Source organism: Mustela nivalis, assembly GCF_964662115.1.
Source record: "Mustela nivalis genome assembly, chromosome: X".
Taxonomy (NCBI): domain Eukaryota; kingdom Metazoa; phylum Chordata; class Mammalia; order Carnivora; family Mustelidae; genus Mustela; species Mustela nivalis.
The window spans coordinates 90,118,744-90,124,768 of NC_139040.1; positions in this window are offsets into that span (position 1 = coordinate 90,118,744).

The window sequence follows — 6,025 nt, forward strand, 5'->3', positions numbered from 1 at the left end:
AACATACAATGGTAAAAATATTAGACTGGCAGCAGACTTATCCACAGAGACCTGGCAGGTGAGAAAGAGCTGGCATGATATATTCAGAGCACTAAACAAGAAAAACATGCAGCCAAGAATACTATATCCAGCTAAGCTATCATTGAAAATAGAAGGAGATATAAAAAGCTTCCAAGACAAACAAAACCTGAAAGAATTTGCAAACACCAAAACAGCTCTACAGGAAATGTTGAAAGGGGTCCTCAAGCAAAGAGAGAGCCTAAAAGTAGCAGACCAGAAAGGAGCAGAGACAATATACAGGAACAGTCACCTTACAGGCAATACAATGGCACTAAATTCATATCTCTCAATAGTTACCCTGAATGTAAATGGGCTAAATGCCCCAATCAAAAGACACAGGATATCAGAATGGATAAAAAAGCAAAACCCATCTATATGTTGCCTACAAGAAACTCATTTTACACCCGAAGACACCTCCAGATTTAAAGTGACGGGGTGGAAAAGAATTTACCATGCTAATGGACATCAGAAGAAAGCAGGAGTGGCAATTCTTATATCAGATCAATTATATTTTAAGCCAAAGACTATAATAAGACATGAGGAAGGACACTATATCATAGTCAAAGGGTCTGTCCAACAAGAAGATCTAAAAATTTTAAATATCTTTGCCCCCAATGTGGGAGCAGCCAACTATATAAACCAATTAATAACAAAATCAAAGAAACACATCAACAATAATACAATAATAGTAGGGGACTTTAACACTCCCCTCACTGAAATGGACAGATCATGCAAGCAAAAGATAAACAAGGAAATAAAGGCCTAACTGACACACTGGACCAGATGGACATCACAGATATATTCAGAACATTTCATCCCAAATCAACAGAATACACAGTCTTCTCTAGTGCACATGGAACATTCTCCAGAATAGATCACATCCTCAGTCCTAAATCAGGTCTGAACCGGTATCAAAAGATTGAGATCGGGGCACCTGGGTGGCTCAGTGGGTTAAAGCCTCTGCCTTCGGCTCAGGTCATGATCCCAGGGTCTTGGGATCGAGCCCCATGTCGGGCTCTCTGCTCAGAAGGGAGCTTGCTTCCCCCACTCTCTCTCTCTGCCTGCCTCTCTGCCTACTTCTGATCTGTCAAATAAATAAATAGATAATCTTAAAAAAAAAAGATTGAGATCATTCCCTGCATATTTTCAGACCACAATGCTCTGAAGCTAGAACTAAATCACAAGAGGAAATTTGGAAAGAACCCAAATACATGGAGACTAAACAGTATCCTTCTAAAGAATGAATGGGTCAACCAGGAAATTAAAGAAGAATTGAAAAAATTCATGGAAGCAAATGATAATGAAAACACAATGGTTCAAAATCTGTGGAACACAGCAAAGGCAGTCGTGAGTGGAAAATATATAGCGGTACAAGCCTTTCTCAAGAAACAAGAAAGATCTCAGGTACACAACCTAACCCTACACTTAAAGGAGCTGGAGAAAGAATAAGAAAGAAACCCTAAACCCAGCAGGAGAAGAGAAATCATAAAGATCAGAGAAGAAATCAATGAAATAGAAACCAAAAAACCAATAGAACAAATCAAAGAAACTAGGAGCTGGTTCTTTGAAAGAATTAATAAGATTGATAAACCCCTGGCCAGAATTATCAAAAGGAAAAGAGAGGGGCACCTGGGTGGCTCAGTGGGTTAAAGCCTCTGCCTTCGGCTCAGGTCATGATTCCAAAGTCTTGGGATCAAGCCCCACATTGGGCTTTCTGCTCATCGAGGAGACTGCTTCCTCCTTTCTCTCTCTCTGCCTGCCTCTCTGCCTACTTGTGATCTCTGTCTGTCAAATAAATAAAAAAAACTTTTAAAAAAATTTTTAAAAAAGGAAAGAAAATAGAAAGGACCCAAATAAATAAAATCATGAATGAAAGAGAAGAGATCACAACCAACACCAAGAAATACAAACAATTATAAGAATATCCTATGAGCAACTCTACGCCAACAAATTTGACAATTTGGAAGAAATGGATGATTCCTAGAGACGTATAAACTACCCCAACTGAACCAGGAAGAAATAGAAAGCCTGAACAGGCCCATAATGAGTAAGGAGATTGAAACAGTCATTAAAAATCTCCAAATAAACAAAAGCCCAGGGCCAGATGGCTTCCCAGGGGAATTCTACCAAACATTTAAAGAAGAACTAATTCCTATTCTCCTGAAACTGTTCCAAAATATAGAAATGGAAGGAAAACTTCCAAACTCATTTTATGAGGCCAGCATCACCTTGGTCCCAAAACCAGATAAGGATCCCATCAAAAAAGAGAACTACAGACCAATATTCTTGATGAACACAGATGTGAAAATTCTCACCAAAATACTAGCCAATAGGATGCAACAGCACAATAAAAGGATTATTCACCACGACTAAGTGGGATTTATTCCAGGGCTGCAAGGTTGGTTCAACATCCACAAATCAATTAATGTGATACAACACATCAATAAAAGAAAGAACAAGAACCATATGATACTCTCAATAGATGCTGAAAAAGCATTTGACAAAGTACAGCATCCCTTCCTGATCAAAACTCTTCAGAGTGTAGGGATAGAGGGCACATACCTCAATATCATCAAAGCCATCTATGAAAAACCCACCGCAAATATTATTCTCAATGGAGAAAAACTGAAAGCTTTTCCGCTAAGGTCAGGAACACAGCAGGGATGTCCATTATCACCACTGCTATTCAACATAGTACTAGAAGTCCTAGCCTCAGCAATCAGACAACAAAAGGAAATTAAAGGCATCCAAATTGCCAAGAAGTCAAATTATCACTCTTCGCAGATGATATAATACTATATGTGGAAAACCCAAAAGACTCCACTCCAAAACTGCTAGAACTTGTACAGGAATTCAGTAAAGTGTCAGAATATGAAATCAATGCACAGAAATCAGTTGCATTTCTCTACACCAACAGCAAGACAGAAGAAAGAGAAATTAAGGAGTCAATCCCATTGACAATTGCACCCAAAACCATAAGATACCTAGGAATAAACCTAACCAAAGAGGCACAGAATCTATACTCAGAAAACTATAAAGTACTCATGAAAGAAATTGAGGAAGACACAAAGAAATGGAAAAATGTTCCATGCTCCTGGATTGGAAGAATAAATATTGTGAAAATGTCTATGCTACCTAAAGCAATCTACACAATTAATGCAATTCCTATCAAAGTACCATCCATCTTTTTCAAAGAAATGGAACAAATAATGCTAAAATTCATATGGAACCAGAAAAGACCTCGAATAGCCAAAGGGATATTGAAAAAGAAAGCCATCGTTGGTGGCATCACAATTCCGGACTTCAAGCTCTATTACAAAGCTGTCATCATCAAGACAGCATGGTACTGGCACAAAAACAGACACATAGATCAATGGAACAGAATAGAGAGCTCAGAAATAGACCCTCAACTCTATGGTCAACTGGGAAAATTGGAAAGCCACATGCAAAAAAATGAAATTGGACCATTTCCTTACACCACACACGAAAATAGACTCAAGATGGATGAAGGACCTCAATGTGAGAAAGGAATCCATCCAAATCCTTGAGGAGAACACAGGCAGCAACCTCTTTGACCTCAGCCATAACAACTTCTTCCTAGGAACATCGCCAAAGGCAAGGGAAGCAAGGGTAAAAATGAACTATTAGGTTTTTATCAAGATCAAAAGCTTTTGCACAGCAAAGGAAACAGTTAACAAAACCAAAAGACAACTGAGAAAATGGGAGAAGATATTTGCAAACGATGTATCAGATATAGGGCTAGTATCCAAAATCTATAAAGAACTTAGCAAACTCAACACCCAAAGAACAAATAATCCAATCAAGAAATGGGCAGAGGACATGAACAGATATTTCTGCAAAGAAGACATCCAGATGGCCAACAGACACATGAAAAAGTGCTCCATATCACTCGGCATCAGGGAAATACAAATCAAAACCACAATGAGATATCACCTCACACCAGTCAGAATGGCTAAAATCAACAAGTCAGGAAATGACAGATGCTGGCGAGGATGCGGAGAAAGGGGAACCCTCCTCCACTGTTGGTGGGAATGCAAGCTGGTGCAACCACTCTAGAAAACAGCATGGAGGTTCCTCAAAATGTTGAAAATAGAACTACCCTATGACCCAGCAATTGCACTACTAGGTATTTACCCTAAAGATACAAACGTAGTGATCCGAAGGGGCATATGCACCCAAATGTTTATAGCAGCAATGTCCACAATAGCCAAAAGATGGAAAGAACCTAGATGTCCATCAACAGATGAATGGATCAAGAAGACGTGGTATATATACACAGTGGAATACTATGCAGCCATCAAAAGAAATGAAATCTTGCCATTTGCGATGATGTGGATGGAACTAGAGGGTATCATGCTTAGCGAAATAAATCAAGCAGAGAAAGACAACTATCATATGATCTCCCTGATATGAGGAAGTGGAGATGCAACATGGGGGGGTTAAGGGGGTACGAGAAGAATAAATGAAACAAGATGGGATTGGGAGGGAGACAAACCATAAGTGACTCTTACTTTCACAAAACAAACTGAGGGTTGCTGGGGGGAGGGGGGTTGGGAGAAGGGTGGTGGGGTTGTGGACATTGGGGAGGGTATGTGCTATGGTGAGTGTTGTGAAGTGTGTAAACCTGGTGATTCACATACCTGTACTCCGGTATATGTTTATATGTTTATAAAAAATAAAAAAATTTTAAAAAATTAAAAATAATTTATAGGAGTGCCTGGGTGGCTCAGTCAGTTAAACATCTTTCTTCAGCTCAGGTCATATTTCTAGGATCCTGGGATTGAGCCTGGGGAGTCCCTGCTCAGTGGGGAGTCTGATTCTCCCTCTCCCTCTACCCTTCCCCCCAACTTGTATGTGCACTCTCTCTCTGTAATAAATAAAATCTTTTAAAAATAGCATATAGAGTGGCGCCTGGGTGGCTCAGTGGGTTAAGCCACTGCCTTCGGCTCAGGTCATGATCCCAGGGTCCTGGGATCGAGTCCTGCATTGGGCTCTCTGCTCAGCAGGGAGCCTGCTTCCCTCTCTCTCTCTGCCTACCTCTCAGTCTACTTGTGATCTCTCTCTAAAATAAAAAAAAATAGCATATAGAATTGTCAAATCAATATGCTCTACACCTGAACCTAATATAACATTGTATTTCAATTATACTTCAATCTAAAAAATGAAAAAAATAGAACTACCATATGATCCACTGACTCTACTACTCAATATCTATCTGAAGAAAAGGAAAACACTAATTTGAAAGATATATGCTCCCCTGTGTTCATTGTGCTATTATTTACAATAACCAAGATATGGAAGCAACCTCAGTGTCCATCATTGGATAAATGATTAAATGATTAAAGATTATATATACATATAAATATATATATATATATATATATATATATATATATATACACACACACACACACAATAAAGATATATATATACACCACATACACAGTGGAATACTACACATCCAAAAAAAAGAATAAAATGTTGTCATTTGCAACAACATGGCTGGACCTTGACAGCATTATGCTAAGTGAAATGTCAGACAAAGAAAGACAAATACCATGTGCTTTCACTTATACCTGAAATCCAGAAAATGAAACAAACAAACAAAACAAAACAAAATCCAGACTCACAAATACAGAGAATAGGTTGGTGGTTGCCAGAGAGGAGGGGGGTTGAGTGAAAGGAATCAAGAAATACAAACTTCCAGTTACAAAATAAATGTCATGGGGATGTATTGTACAACATGGGGAATACACTCAATAATATTATAATAACTTTTTATGTTGACAGATAATAACTAGATTTATTGCAATGATCATTTCACAATGTATATGAATGTCAAATCACAATGTTGTACATCTGAAACTAATATAACATTGTATGTCAACTGAACCTCAATAAAAATAGTACTTACAATAACAAAAAATAAAATAAAATCTCTTTA